Genomic DNA, 16,282 nt, shown 5'->3' with positions numbered 1-16,282 from the left:
TTTAGAATCAGGACTGAACATCAAATGTGGATGTTAGCCTATAATACAACCAATAAAATCTTGAAATATCTTAAATGCCAAATATAAACATGAGCCACTGGATTGGATGTGGGTCTCACTGGTCACCATTTTCAAATGTCATCGGAAGAATTGAAGCATCTTAAAATCCTGCATTCATTTGCAATTACAGCATGTGTAACAGTCTACTTGATATGATGTACTCAATTTTGAGGCTGCTGATAAATGAAAATGCAGTAATAGGCTATAAAATTTAAGGTTGAACATAGGTATAGCATGTTGTGCTGGAATGGTGTGATCAATTTTGGAATTCTGTTCCTCGGAAATAGGAACAGGAAAAGGTTTGTCCCCTCAAGCCTGCTCCAGCATTCAATAGATCATGGCTGCTCCAACTTTCCTCACATCCAGCTTCCTGCCCTTTCCTTATAACCTTTAATTCTCCGACTGATGAAAAAACTCTTTTTATCTCAGTCTGAACCGTACACAAGGAGTTCCAAAAATTCGCTATCCCTGAGAGAAGAAATTTTCTTCTCAGCTCAATATTAAATTGGCATCCCTTTATTTTGAGACTCTGTCCTCTGGTGCGAGACTCTCCCATGAAGGGAAACATCCTCTCAGCATTTACCTTGTCAAGCCCCTTAAGAATCCTGTATGTTTCAATGAGATCACCTCTCATTCTTTTAAACTCCAGTGAGAACAGTCACAATCTATTCAGCCTTTGCTCATAAGAAAACCCCTCCATACGGCGGCATGGTGGCTCAGTGGTTAGCACTGCTGTCTCACAGCACCAGGGTCCCAAGTTCAATTCCAGCCGTGGGCGACTGCCTGTGTGGAGTTTGCACATCCTGCCCGTGTTTGCGTGGGTTTCCTCCGGGTGCTCTGGTTTTCTCCCACAGTCCAAACATGTGCAGGTTAGGTGAAATTGGCTATGCTAAATTATCCATAGTGTTAGGTGCATCAGTCAGAGGGAAATGGGTCTGCGTGGGTTACTCTTCGGAGGGTCGATGTGGACTTGTTGGGCCGAAGGGCCTGTTTCCACACTGTAGAAAATCTAATCTAATCTAATACTAAGGATTAGTTCAATGAACTTTCTCTGAACTGCCTCCAATGAAACAATATCTTTCCTTAAATAAGGAGACCAAAACAACAGCAGTTTTAAAAGGGAGAAGGACAGACAAAAGAAGCACATGGTGAGGTCATTGGAGGAGAGAAAGAGAGAAAGAAACTGACACCACCTTTGCTGTTTGAATTCATGTATCGCTGGACATCGGACTGCATCTGGGAAAATTAACAAGCAGTGAAGTTCACAATTAATCTTGGAGGAACTGTTGGGTGACGTTCACAGAACAGAAGCAGATAAGTGTATTGTTTTAAATGTGACCTACGGAAAGTCTGCAGTAGAGAGTAGAGTGAGTTCTTTCTTGATTATATGTTTTTGGAGATATGTCTCTTGATTAAACTTAAAATATAAGCCATAACTATTAAATTAACCTGGGGCAGGTTTGTAGAGGAATAAGACAGTGTTATTTTCAGGGTCTGTATATTGTGAAGAAGTAAAAATGGCCTTTAGTAAAGTGATATGTGCTTCTTTGAGGAGAAAGTGAGGTCTGCAGATGCTGGAGATCAGAGCTGAAAATGTGTTGCTGGAAAAGCGCAGCAGGTCAGGCAGTATCCAGGGAACAGGAGAATCGACGTTCCCTGGTGCCAGGATCAAGGATGTCTCAGAGAGGGTGCAGAATGTTTTCATAGAGGAGAGGGGCCAGCAAGCGGTCATTGTCCACATTGGAACCAATAACATAGGAAGGGAAAAGGTTCAGAGTCCGAAGGAAGATTACAGAGATTTATGCAGGATTTTAAAAAGGAGGTCTTTGAGATTAGTAATATCTGGTTTACTCCCAGTGCTATGATCTAGTGAGGGCAGGAATAGGAGCGTAGAGCAGATGAACGCATGGCTGAGGAGCTGGTGTATGGGAGAAGGATTCACATTTTTGGATCATTGGAATCTCTTTGGGGAAGAAGTAACCTGTACAAAAAGCACGGATTGCACCTAAATTGGAAGGGGGCTAATATACTGGCAGGGAAATTTGCTGGAGCTGCTCGGGAGGATTTAAACTAGTAAGGCGGGGGTGGGACTCAGAGAGATGGTGAGGAAAGAGGTCAATCTGAACTGATACAGTTGAGAACAGAAGAGAGTCAAACAGTCAGGGCAGGCAGGCACAAGGTAGGATTAATAAATTAAACTGCATTTTTTTCAATACAAAGGGCCTAATGGGGAAGGCAGATGAACTCTGGCCATGGTTAGGAACATGGGACTGGGATATCATAGCAATTACAGAAATGTGGCTCAGGGATAGGCAGGACTGGCAGCTTAATGTTCCAGGATACAAAAGCTACAGGAAGGATAGAAAGGGGAGACAAGAGAGGAGGGGGAGTGGCGTTTTTGATAAGGTATAGCATTCCAGCTGTGCTGAGGGAGGATATTCCTGGAAATACATCCAGGGAAGTTATTTGGGTGGAACTGAGAAATAAGAAAGGGATTGTATTACAGACCTCCTAATAGTCATAGGGAAATTGAGAAACAAATTTGTAAGGAGATCTCAGCTATCTGTAAGAATAGTTGGGGGTTTTAACTTTCCAAACATAGACTGGGACTGCCATAATGTTAAGGGTTTAGATGGAGAGGAATTTGTTAAGTGTGTCCAAGAAAATTTTCTGTTTCAGTATGTGGATATACCTACAAGAGAAGGTGCAAAACTTGACCTACTCTTGGGAAATAATGCAGGGCAGGTGACTGAGGTGTCAGTGGGGGAGCACTTTGGGGCCAATGACCATATTTCTATTCGATTTAAAATAGTGATGGAAAAGCCCAGAGCGAAAAGTTGAAGTTCTAAATTGGAGAAAGGCCCATTTTGATGGTACTAGGCAAGAACTTTCGAAAGCTGATTGGGGCAGATGTTTGCAGGTAAAGGTACGGCTGTAAAATGGAAAGCCTTCAGAAATGAGATAACGAGATTCCAGAGAAAGTACATTCCTGTTAGAGTGAAAGGGAAGGCTGGTAGGTATAGGGAATGCTGGATGACTCAAAAAATTGAGGGTTTGGTAAAGAAAGAGAAGGAAGCATATGTCAGGTATAGACAGGATAGATTGAGTGAATCCTTAGAAGAGTATAAAGGCAGTAGGAGATACTTAAAAAGAGAAATTAGGAGGGCAAAAAGGGGACATGAGATAGCTTTGGCAAATAGAATTAATGAGAATCCAAAGGGTTTTTACAAATACATTAAGGACAAAAGGGTAACTCGGGAGAGAATAGGACCCCTCAAAGATCAGCAAGGCAGCCTTTGTGTGGAGCCACAGAAAATGGGGGAGATACTAAATGAGTATTTTGCATCAGTATTTACTGTGGAAAAGGATATGGAAGATATAGACTGTAGGGAAATAGATGGTGACACCTTGCAAAATGTCCACATTACAGAGGAGGGAGTGCTGGATGTCCTGAAACGCATAAAGGTGGATAAATCCCCAGGATCTGATCAAGTGTACACTAGAACACTGATGGAAGCTAGAGAAGTGATTTCTGCACCGCTTGCTGAGATATTTGTATCATCGATAGTCACAGGTGAGATGCCAGAAGACTAGAGGTTGGCTAACGTGGTGCCCACTGTTTAAGAAGAGTGGTAAGGACAAGCCAGGGAAAGATAGACCAGTGAGCCTGATGTTGGTGGTGGGCAAAATGCTGGAGGGAATCCTGAGGGACAGGATGTACATGTATTTGAAAAGGCAAGGTCTGATTAGGGATAGTCAACGTGGCTTTGTGCGTGGGAAATCATGTCTGACAAACTTGATTGAGTTTTTTGAGAAAGTAACAAAGAGGATTGATGAGGGCAGAGCCATAGATGTGATCTATATGGACTTCAATAAGGTGTTCAACAAAATTCCCCATAGGAGACTGATTAGCAAGGTTAAATCTCACGGAATACAGGGAAATCTAGCCATTTGGATACAGAACTGGCTCAAAGGTAGAAGACAGAGGGTGGTGGTGGAGTGTTGTTTTTCAGACTGGAGGCCTGTGATCAGTGGAGTGCCACAAGGATCGGTGCTGGGTCCTCTACGTTTTGTCATTTACATAAATGATCTGGATGCGAACATAAGAGGTACAGTTAGTAAGTTTGCAGATGACACCAAAATTAGTGGACAGCGAAGAATGTTACCTCAGATTACAACAGGATCTTGACCAGATGGGCCAATGGGCTGAGAAGTGGCAGATGGAGTTTAATTCAGATAAATGTGAGGTGCTGCAAATCTTAGCAGGACTTATACACTTAATGTTAAGGTCCTAGGGAGTGTTGTTGAACAAAGAGACCTTGGAGTGCAGGTTCATAGCTCCTTGAAAGTGGAGTCTCAGGTAGATAGGATTGCAAAGTAGACGTTTAGTATGCTTTCTTTTATTGGGGGTCAGAGTTTTGAGTACAGGAGTTGGGAGGTCATGTTGCGGCTGTACAGGACATTGGTTAAGGCACTGTTTGAATATTGCGTGCAACACTGGTCTCGTTCGTATCAGAAAGATGTTGTGAAACTTGAAAGTGTTCAGAAAAGATTTATAAGGATGTTGCCAGGATTGGAGGATTGGAGCTATAGGGAGAGGCTGAACAGGCTGGGCTGTTTTCCCTGGAGTGTCGGAGGCTGAGGGGTGACCTTATAGAGGTTTACAAAATTATGAGAGGCGTTACAATTTCAACATTTAATTGGCATTTAGATGGGTATATGAATAGGAAGGGTTTGGAGGGATATGGGCTGGGTGCTGGCAGGTGTGACTAGATTGGGTTGGGATATCTGGTCGACATGGACGGGTTCGACCGAAGGGTCTGTTTCCATGCTGTACATCTCTATGACTCTATGACTCTAATACTGTTCTTTTCTTCTCCCTTTCAAAATAAATAACTTTTCATTTTTCTCCATGATACTCCTTTTGCCAAACATTTGCCCACTTGCTTAACCTGTCAGTATGTCTCTGAACTATCTGTATTTCTCTCACAATCTACTTTTCCAACTATTTTTGTGTTGTTTGCAAATTTCGCTGAAGTGTATTTACTTTCTTCCAAAATCATTAATGTGTATTAACAATAATTGCGGTACCAGCACTGATCCCTGTGGAATCCCATTGATCACAGGTTGCCAAGCTGAAAAAGAACCCCTTATCATCCTCCTTTCTGTTCCTTGCCCATTGGCTAATTCTCTAGCCATGCCAATATACCAACTCCAAAACTGTGGGCTCTTATCTTCTGACTCAACCCTTTGTAAAGTATCATGTTGAATGCCTTCTGGAAGACCAAACACAACATATTTACTGGTTCCCCTCTATCCACTCTAGTTGACCCTTCCTCAAAAAGCTCGAATAAATAAGTCAGACATGATTTCCCTTTCATTAAGCCAAACTGAATCTGCTCGATTAGATTATGACCTTCCTAATGTTCTGCTACTACATCCATAATTATTGATTCCAATACTTTTCCAACAACAGATGTTAGGCTAAGTAGCCTTGAGTTAGCCTTGTGTGGAATGCTCTGCCCCAGAGAGCAGTGGAGGCACAGTCTTTGGATTCATTTAAGAAAGAATTGGATAGAGCTCTCAAGGATAGTGGAATCAAGGATTATGGAGATAAGGCAGGAATAGGATACTGATTAAGGATGATCGGCCATGATCATATTGAATGGTGGTGCAGGCTCAAAGGGCAGAATGGCCTATTCCTGCACCTATTGTCTATTTTCTACACATGTTTTGCCTTCATCTCTTCATCAGCAGTTTTCCAATCTTCTGGCACTTCCCCAGAATCCAATGATTTTCTTTGGAAAGTTACATCCATTCCATCCACTATCTCTGTTGGTACTCTTTTACAATCCTAGGATGTGAGCTGTCTGGGCAAGTGTCCTATCTTCCTTTAGCCCCATTAGTTTGTCTAATACTACTTTTTTTAGTGATGTTTATAATGCTTAATTCCACCTCTAAAACTTTATATTGAGTAAAAACAAAAAGTGCTGGAGAACTCAGCAACTCTGGCAACATCTGGAGACAGAGAAGCAGAGTTAAGGCTTCCAATCTGAAGAAGGATGATTAGACTCAAAACATTAATTCTATTTCTCTCTCCCCAGGTGCTATCAGATCTGCAGAGTTTATCCAGCACTTCCTCTTTTTATTTCAGATCTCCAGCATCTGCATCATTTTGATTTTAATGTACATTGACTGTGTGTTTTCAACAGCAGAACTTGCAAAATAGGATTGGTACACAGTCAACCACCTTCCTACACTCCCGAGCTCTAATGCCCAGAATATGGAGGATGTAAGCAGGTGTTTAAATCAAAAGCTCACCCAATATTCACAAATGAATAATTAAGAGTTAATTAAAAGTTTAATTAACTACTCCAATCTATGATATGTTTGATATGGTTGTTGAGCGGGAGAGGGTAGCCTTTTTTTGTACGTTTCTGGAGATGCAGCAATGGGAATGGTTCTATATTTGGAGGTTGCCCTTTGCACATCATGGGCACCTCCCCTCTCCATAGAAGATAGCCCTTCTTCCCTCACAAACTTTAAAATCCATCCCCCTCCCTTGTCTCCTCCATAAGCTAGTTACTGTCCAATACTGCTGACTTATCTGGGCTCAGGACTCCAATTTGACTTTGGTCCTTGGGTCTAGTCTCAGTACCAGCAACACCCACTATGAAGCTGTGGTGCTGCTGGATGTGCTGGCCAATCAGATTGTATGGCTCCTCCAGAGGATGGGATCTTCTGAGAAATGAGAGGTGTGATGGAATGCTCCCTACATACCTAGATGGATGCAGTTCCAGCAACAGTCAGAAAACTTGACACAACCCAAGACAAAACAGCTTGCTAATTGGCATCATATTGCCATCACCAGTGTTTGGTAGCAGCAGTGTGTAGTAGCTACAACATGCACTGCAGGAATTCACCAAAGCTGCAGAGATAGCATCTTCCAATTCTCTGACCACTACCATTGAGAAAGACAAGTGCTACACAACCTGCAAATTGCCCTCTAAGCTACACACCACCCTGACTTGGAAATATATCACTGTTCCTTCAGTGTCAAGGAGTCTAAATCCTGAAACTGCCTCCCTAATGGCATTGTGGGTCTACCTACAGCAAATGGAATGCAGCAGTTCAAGAAGGCAGCTCACCACCACCTTCTTAATGACAATTGGGTTGGGGAGTAAACAATAGCCCACATCCATTGGTGGGTGTTTCCAGAACCAGGCATCACAGACGGAGGGTTTGAGATTGACCATTTAAGACGGATCTGAGGAGACATTTTTTCACACAAAGAGTGGTGAGCCTGTGGAAATCATTACCACAGGAAGTAGTTGATGCCAAAATATTGAATGTATTCAAGGGGCAGCTCAATATAGCACTTCGGGCGAATGGAATCAAAGGTTATGGGGAGAAAGCAGGATTAAGCAGTTGAGTTGGATGATCAGCCATGATTGTAATGAATGGTGGAACAGGTTTGAAGGCTGAAATGGCCTCCTCCTGCTCTATCTTCTGTGTTTCTATGTTTCTATCCCGTGAATAAATTTTTAAACGAAATCCCACAGTTCACTATTTGAGCTTGCACACTACGTCTTTGACTTTGGGGCAAATTTCTTCAGACTATGCCGGCTGGCTACCGACTTGCCTTACCCTGATACCCCTAAATATTCCATCATTTTCAGCACAAGTGCTCTCTGTTCCTCCACACTTGTCAACATTCCACCATCAGCTGTTGTGTCATGGTGCCAATGTAACAAGCGCATACTGCGTCTGCGTGCTAGCATCATGTCACGTCTTGTAACATCATTACAGGGATTGAGGCATTGACAGAAAAGGACAGTTATTCGATTCAGGAAAAAACAGAAGAAGCTCTCTGGATGCTGATCTTATCGAACCACCTGTCCGAGAGCTGTGCACCAACAGCTGACAGCGTAGGTACCGAGTAAAAATAGCAAATAGACAGGAAATTGCATGAGATAGCCTGTAACAAGAATAACCTTTCACCTCTGGGACCTCACTTGAACTGCATGCCAGACTGATGGGATCAGACCATTTGCTCCCTGCCAGCTGCAGTGAGTTTGGGCAACCAGAGTCCAGCTTCAAGTGCAAAACTGTCTGTTATGCATAATTAATTGGCACTTAATTGCCAGGCTCAGCCAGATGAAGCATGAGACTGTCTGGTACGAGAAGTGAAATTGTCATAGAGTAGACGGAGCCTTTCTGAGGTCAGGGAAAAGATGTATTTAAGACACTGCATGGAAGCGGCTTAATTTTCCAGCTAATATGAAATAACTGACATAGAAGCACTCTGTAACGATCTAATTCAGAAAGTTGACATATATTTCTTTTTTCAACACTGACATTCTTCACCTCTGTGATCATGAAAGTTCATCTGGTTAAACAAAACCCGTCTATAGGAACAATAACGCAATTGCTTAAAATCTAGTGCCTGCTCCTATAAGTGGACTTGGAAGTGTTTTGGGAAAGAGTATAGAAGGATTCTAAAAGTGCAAAGCATGAATGCCTCAAACAAATTAAAATAAAATCAGTAATGAATTACTTTGTAACACAGAAAAGGTGCCATAACATACCTTTGACTAAAAATCATGCAAATATGCAAAGAAAATTTATCATCTGGATGAGTGACCATGCAGGAGAACATTGATTATGACGAGGAGGGAAGGTCCACAGAAATTAGTACCTGACTTAGAATCTCCCTGTATTTAATTTGATTTACTGGAGTGTTGGGGGCTGAGGAATGACCCTATAGAGGTTTATAAAATCATGAGGGGCATGGATAGGATAAATAGACAAATTCTTTTCCCTGGATTGGGGGAGTCCAGAACTAGAAGGCATAGGTTTTGGGTGAGAGGGGAAAGATATAAAAGAGACCTAATGGACAACATTTTCACTCCGAGGGTGGTACGGGTATGGAATGAGCTGCCAGAGGAAGTGGTGGAGGCTAGTCCAATTGCAACATTTAAAAGGCATTTGGATTGGTATATGAATAGGAAGGCTTTGGAGGGATATGGTGCTGGAAGGTGGGACTGGATTGGGTTGGGATGTCTGGTCGGGATGAACGAATTGGACCAAAGGGTCTGTTTCCGTGTTGTACACCTCTAGGACTCTATAACTGTCTGAAATTCACTGGAACAAGGGATTCTACGAAGTGTAGTACTGGCTAGACAGTATTCCTGTATCGTTCAGTTGAAAAATGTTTGCCTGTTCAATTACCAGACGTGCAAGCTGAATAACAATGTTGTGAAACTTGATAGGGTTCAGAAAAGAATTACAAGGATGTTGCCAGGGTTGGAGGATTTGAGCTTTCTGGAGAGGCTGAGTAGGCTAGGGCTGTTTTCCCTGGAGCATCGGAGGCTGAGTGGTGACCTTGTAAAGGTTTATAAAATCATGAAAGGCATGGATAGGGTAAATAGACAAGGTCTTTTCCCTGAGGTGGGTGAGTCCAGAACTAGACAGCATAGATTTAGGGCGAGAGGGGAAATATATACAAGAGGCCAAAGAGGCAGCTTTCTCACGCATCAGGTGGTGCATGTATGGAATGAACTGCCAAAGGAAGTGGTGGAGGCTGGTACAATTGCAACATTTAAAAGGTATCTAGATGGGTATATGAATAGGAAGGGTTTGGAGGAATATGGGTCAGGTGCTGGCAAGTGGGACTCGATTAGGTTGGGATATCTGGTCGGCATGGACGAGTTGGACCAAAGGGTCTGTTTTCATGCTGTACATCTCTATGACTCCAATAGCATAGTAAGGGTATTGAAGCATCTCAGACCTCAGTCAACAGTGATCTTACAGTATATCCCATGAGATTCAAGGAAGGTGAAAAACACAGGGAGAGACAAATGATGAAATAGAGTGAAATCAGATACAGAAAGAGAAATGAAAAGAGGGAAAGAAAGATGAGATTTAGAAACAAAAATGAGATAAAAAGGAAAAGAGAGGAAAAATAAGTAGAAGAATAAAACTTCTAAAATTCTACATGTTAACAATTCATCACTTGAAAGAATGAGACTACATAATTTAATTAGTTTAATTACTGGGTCAGTGATGTTGATTATTACACTGGGAAAATAAATGCATACATTATTAATTGACAGACTTTCAAATCAAGCAAGTTCTTAAAATTAACAGGGAGGTTATGACCAAGATGGCATCTGTATGAAGCAAATGGAGGAACACCATAAACTGAGTATTAATTTTGTTCACAAGTAGTGGTGTCTCTCTTAAAGTGCTGAATTTACTTGCCAACTTTCCATTAATGATGGTGTAAAACATTAACAGGCTATTAATTGTTTGACAGGTTCTGACCAAAGGAGTCTTTAAGTTTTCTTTTTGTCTATTAACATTCACTGACTTTCAACAGGTTCAGTTGGCATGTTTGTCCTGACTCAGAGTATTGCAGATTCAAGACAATAGCAGAGTATTGAGCACAAAGATTTGCATGTCACTCAATTTAATTTGAGGAAGTGGTGCACTGGATTTGGGATTGTAAACTGATGAAAGAACGTTGTGACCTTCCAAATGGTGTAGAAATCTAAAAGCACCATTACAAAGAGGAGCAAATGAGTTATCCCTCATCCTTTGGCAAATACTTGTCTGTCAACCAACACCACCAAGTGATTATCAAGTCATTAACATTTGACTGTTGATAGAAGCTTGCTGCGTATAAATTTGTTGTTGTGCTTCCCACATTACAACAGTGAAATATTTGAATCATACTTGGTTGTAAATTGCTTTGAGTTGCTCTAAGGTTTTCAAACATTTTCCTTTTTTTTCCATATATCCAACCCACGTTATTTTATCTTTAAAATGTAGGCATGTAGTTAATTATAACTGTTCCAACTGGGATCATGAACATTACCTAAATCTGAAACCATGGTTCTCATTGGTCTCTTGAACTCACAGAACACATCAGACCTAATTGGATTACATATGACATTACTTATTCAAATGTTTTCAAGTCAGAAGACTCCAACTCGATTTTAGGATTTGAGATCATGATGTTTCACCAAATTTCTTAGGGAATTTTGTATTGTTAAAAAGTATTATTCTTCAAATGAAGTATCAAACCAAAGCACATTTCACCGATACTAATGGTTCAAATGAGTGTTAAACATTTGATTGAAGAAAAGTGTGTGGTTATTGGAGCCAATATATTTCTTTTAGCTCATATCACCAAAAATGGATTAACTGACTGTTTGTCTCAGTTCTATGCATGAAACATTTGGTCTCATAACAACAGTACTGAACTAACAGGTGTTCTTTCTGGGGGAGGTATTCAGAATTTTCCAGAGAAAAGCCACTCTGTTTCTTCAGCAGCAATGGAAACATGGGTAGCAATGTGTGCACAATTCATGAGGTTTTTGATATACAGAGAGTCATAATCAAAACCCCAAGACTCCCCCCAGTGCTTAAATTAAGGAGGAAATTAAAGTTTATTCCTCATCTCCTTATGTGTAAATTAATTTGCTAGTAAAATCTGTTACATAGGACAATGAAGAATTGTCACTTATTGACCTGATTTGACATTGCTGTGATATTATTTTGATATTCTCTGCTCCAACTAGTTTACAGAGGAACCTCGATAATCCGAATTTCAGATTATCCGGCAAGATCGCAAAGTTCCGATGCTTGGCTCAACTGTGTTATCTGGCATTCGATTTTCCGAATTTTGATTACCCGAACAAAATACTCCCGCCCGTGTTTTTACATTACATTACATTACATTACAGTGTGGAAACAGGCCCTTCGGCCCAACAAGTCCACACCGACCCGCCGAAGCACAACCCACCCATACCCCTACACTTACCCCTTACCTAGCACTACGGGCAATTTAGCATGGCCAATTCACTTGACCTGCACATCTTTGGACTGTGGGAGGAAACCGGAGCACCTGGAGGAAACCCACGCAGACACGGGGAGAATGTGCAAACTCTACACAGTCAGTCGCCTGATGCGGGAATTGAACCCGGGTCTCCGGCGCTGTGAGGTAGCAGTGCTAACCACTGTGCCACCGTGCCGCCCATTCAGATTCCTCTGTAATTGACTTATCTGGTCACATAGAATGTCATCACATCATTTCTAATATGAATTTATTTGCATATGTGTCCCTGCATTCCTTGCAAGCTGCCTGGCTGATTAAACTTAACAGTGATAACTGGGGCAGGTAGTATGTTGTGAATCTTTACAGCGTGTCTTACAAATTGCTGCCTTTATTTTTATTCTTATGAAATTCTGCTTCAGAATTTCTGAACATTGGTGCACATTTTGCCAGATTACAGTATACAATTCCACTGAAATGGCACATGTATGCATTTGGTGCAGAAGGCCATTGCCCCACTCTACTGAGGCAGAGATATCATCGTTATTCCTGATAGCACAGTTTACCATCAGCATTTATTTCTGTAGAACCTCATGCTGTTACAAAATGCTACCAGTGTTAACAGAACCAGGGACAGACAGAAATATTGATTCATGAAATTCTGCTGTTCAGACGCTTCGCTATGGAAGTTTGATCCATTTATAATCCTCCTCACAATTCAGGTGCCTTCTTGGTAAACTTGAGCTTGATGAATTCTCTTTGTGAAATGTGTTGATCTATTGTTTGTACCTAAACTCTTGTTAAAATCCAGGTCATTAATGGTATCGTCATAAATAGCTGCTAAACTAAGTAACTCAGGTACCATCTTACCTTCAGCATTAGAACACGTTCATGGTTCTTTCATTAGCAGAGTAGCTGTGCAAAATGCCCTTTCCATAGCAAATAATTCATTGTTACACAAGTCTTCCATGATTTCTACAGACAGCTTTATCAATATACTCAGTGCGGCTGTACCTTTAAACATTTCTGTTATCGTTCCAGACTTCTGAAGCAGTCCCTTAAGTGTTTCAGCCAGTTGACATTTCAGCAAGTCTGATCAGTCTCTGATAATGTTGTGCAATCACCAGAGCCAGTGGCTTGCTGGAGGCCTGCATATTAATCCCTTTATTATCGTTTAACAAGAATATCACTGACTTTCAAATTCAGATTAGCAAGGAGGTAAAAGCAGTGAGAGAAGTATTGAATCTTAAAATAATTTGCAGAACCTACTACACAGTTAACCCATTTTTGTAGATCTTCAGCATATCAAAACCTTACGTGAAATAAAAATGAGGTAGCTCGCATAATGATAAAAGTGAACTTTCCCGGTTAACGGCTAATATAGTGTTTAAAACTTTCCCAGTCCAAGGTACAAATCCCCTTCTTGAGAAGGTGGGTAGATAATTAGCACTGCAGCAATCACACAGTGGATCTCAGAGCTGAATTATATGAGGTTTCCTAACACTGCTTCACTTGCCTAAAACATGTTAGAGGGGAACATGGGAAGGTCTGACAAAAAAATCCAAGAGTTCCTTCATTAATATTTAACTGCAATTTGATTATTCACTTCTCATTTCAGTGTATCAATGGCTCAGTGGTAGGTGGACCATCTGATGCCACCCTTACCAGTGATATAATTGCAGTCAAGATAGTGTTGGGTGAGAAGGTGGCAAACAAACTGTCCACTGGATGTTACAAGCACACATCCCACTGTCAAACCTGTCAGCAGGGAGCATTAAATACAGCCCTCACTAACGTTTGGTTACCACTGCTTCTCAATCAGACTTTAATATATTTATCATGGAAAGGTAAAATACAGCATATTGCCTGTTGAATAAATTTTCTGTTATATTTGCTGCAGTCTAATATTTTACTGATATAATCTTTTCCTGGATTTGGGATTTTATTTGAGTACAGTAAGCCCTCATTTAAAAATATGACTGCATTCCTGAAAATCATGACTTAAGTGAAACAACTTTAAGTGAATCACAGGTTCCCATCAGCTTCATTAATAATTGGAGTTAGATTCCTTTGGATGTTTCTGGCTTAATAAAAGTGAAAATATGTAATTGAGCTTTCAGCAGGTTCAGTTAAACATGGGCTTGTTAATGATTAGAAATTGATGGGACTGATGCAAGTCAAACTGTCATTCATTCCTGAAAGCTGTGAGTCACCCAGAGTGAAAGGCTTTGAAGATCATAATTAAAATATATTTTGTAATTGTCAAGCAATGTCTGAATGAGGAGATGTCAAGTTCATGAAATTATTCAGAATTTTGCACACATCTGACCTAGATTAGATTACTTACAATGTGGAAACAGACCCTTCGGCCCAACAAGTCCACACCGACCCGCCGAAGCGCAACCCACCCACACCCATTCCCCTACATTTACCCCTTCGCCTAACACTACAGGCAATTTAGCATGGTCAATTCACCTAACCTGCACATTTTTGGATTGTGGGAGGAAACCCACACAGACACGGGGAGAATGTGCAAACTTCACACAGTCAGTCGCCTGAGGCGGGAATTGAACCCGGGTCTCTGGCGCTGTGAGGCAGCAGTGCTAACCACTATGCAACCGTACCGCCCACAAGAAAACTGTCACTGCACCACAAGAGCCACAATGATCTAAGTTGACAGAGCAACAAAGCAAAGTCCGTGAGGATGGTTAGCACTGGGATCAGAAAACAAAGCTGGTGAAGTGAGATGACTGATTTTTAGGGACAACCGTGGAAGGCTTTGCTCAACATTTAAGTTCCAATTGGGCAGAACCCCCAGCTTGCACTTGTTGCAAATAAGGAGGACCATTTCTTCGGCAACTGAACATTGTGCACCTTCAAAGGATACATATTGTATGCACGTAGGAAGAAGTGTTTATGTTTTTCTACAACAGGAACTGTACTTCAAGGTCATTTATTGGGTGACAAACACCCAGGTCCTGTTCTTATGGAAGGTACTACATAAACATAGGTCCTTCTATCTTTCTATTAATAGAATAGAACACCTACAGTGTGAAAACAGGCCATTTACTGAACAAGTCCACACTGACTCTCTGAAAATCATCTGACTCAGACTCAAAACCCCCCAACCCTATCCCTGCTAATGGCTAATCCACCTAACCTATAATCCCTGGACACAATGGACAATTTAGCATGGCCAATCCACCTCACCTGCACATCTTTGGATTGTGGGAGGAAACCCACATTGTGTGGGGGAGAATGTGCAAACTCCACACAGACAGTCACCTGAGGCTGGAATTGAACCTAGGTTCCAGTCACTATGAGACAGCAGTGCTAACCATTGAGCCACTGTATTACAACAAAATTAAACTGTGAGGCCCACTTTGATAGAAAACAAAAGTAGCACTAAATGAGGGGCTTAGAAAGGTTTACTTCAGTCACCTTGTCTAATGGGACAGTCAACTATATCACCTGTGAACATACACATTAGTAGCATGAGTAGGCCATTCAGTCCCTTGGACCTTCTCCACCATTGGACAAGATCATGGTTAATCTGATTACAGTTTAAGCTCCATTTCTCTGCCTATCCTCTAAATCCTTTGACTCCCTTATTAGTCACCGGCTATGTCTGCCTTAAAAATATTCACTAACCTTGTCTTCACCACTCTCTGGGGAACATAAATTCCACAGACACACAATCCTCTATGAGAAAACCCATTTACTGCTCATCTCTATGTTAAATTGGAGAGCCCTTAATTTCACTCTATGTCCTTGAGTTCTTAGTCTCTCCATGTCCTTGAGTTCTTAGTCTCTCCCATAAGGGGATTGTACTCTCAGCATCAACCCTGTTAAGTCTCCTAGTTTATTTTCAATAAGATCATCTTTCTAAACAACAATCAATACAGAACCAATCTATCGAACGTTTCATCTGAAAATAGCCACTTCATCTGGCAAATGAGTTGCATGAACATTCACCAAACAGCCTCTCATGCAACTTTGTCCTTTCCTAATTAAGGAGACCAGACATTACACACAGTACTCTTGATGTGATCTCTCTAATGTTCTCTGTTTTTATATTCTATATCTCTTTCAATAAATGACATCATTCCATTTGCCCACTTACTGTACATGCACAAGAAATTTTTGTGAATCAGGTAGCAGAACATCCAGATGCCTCTGAACCACAAGTTCTGATCTCTCTCTCCATTTCAAAAATTGAATGTTTTTCTATTCTTCTGTCAAAGTGGACAAGTTCACATTTTCCCACATATCCTCTATCAGCCAACTTTTCATCTATTCAGCTACCTATTTCCTTTTACATGGTCCTTAAATGTCACTTTCACAACTTAGTGCCCAACCTATCATTGTTCATTAGTAATTTTA

Source organism: Chiloscyllium plagiosum, chromosome 14, assembly GCF_004010195.1.
Source record: "Chiloscyllium plagiosum isolate BGI_BamShark_2017 chromosome 14, ASM401019v2, whole genome shotgun sequence".
NCBI lineage: Eukaryota > Metazoa > Chordata > Chondrichthyes > Orectolobiformes > Hemiscylliidae > Chiloscyllium > Chiloscyllium plagiosum.
The sequence above is the reverse complement of the archived record's forward strand: the minus strand, read 5'-3'. Positions refer to the sequence as shown.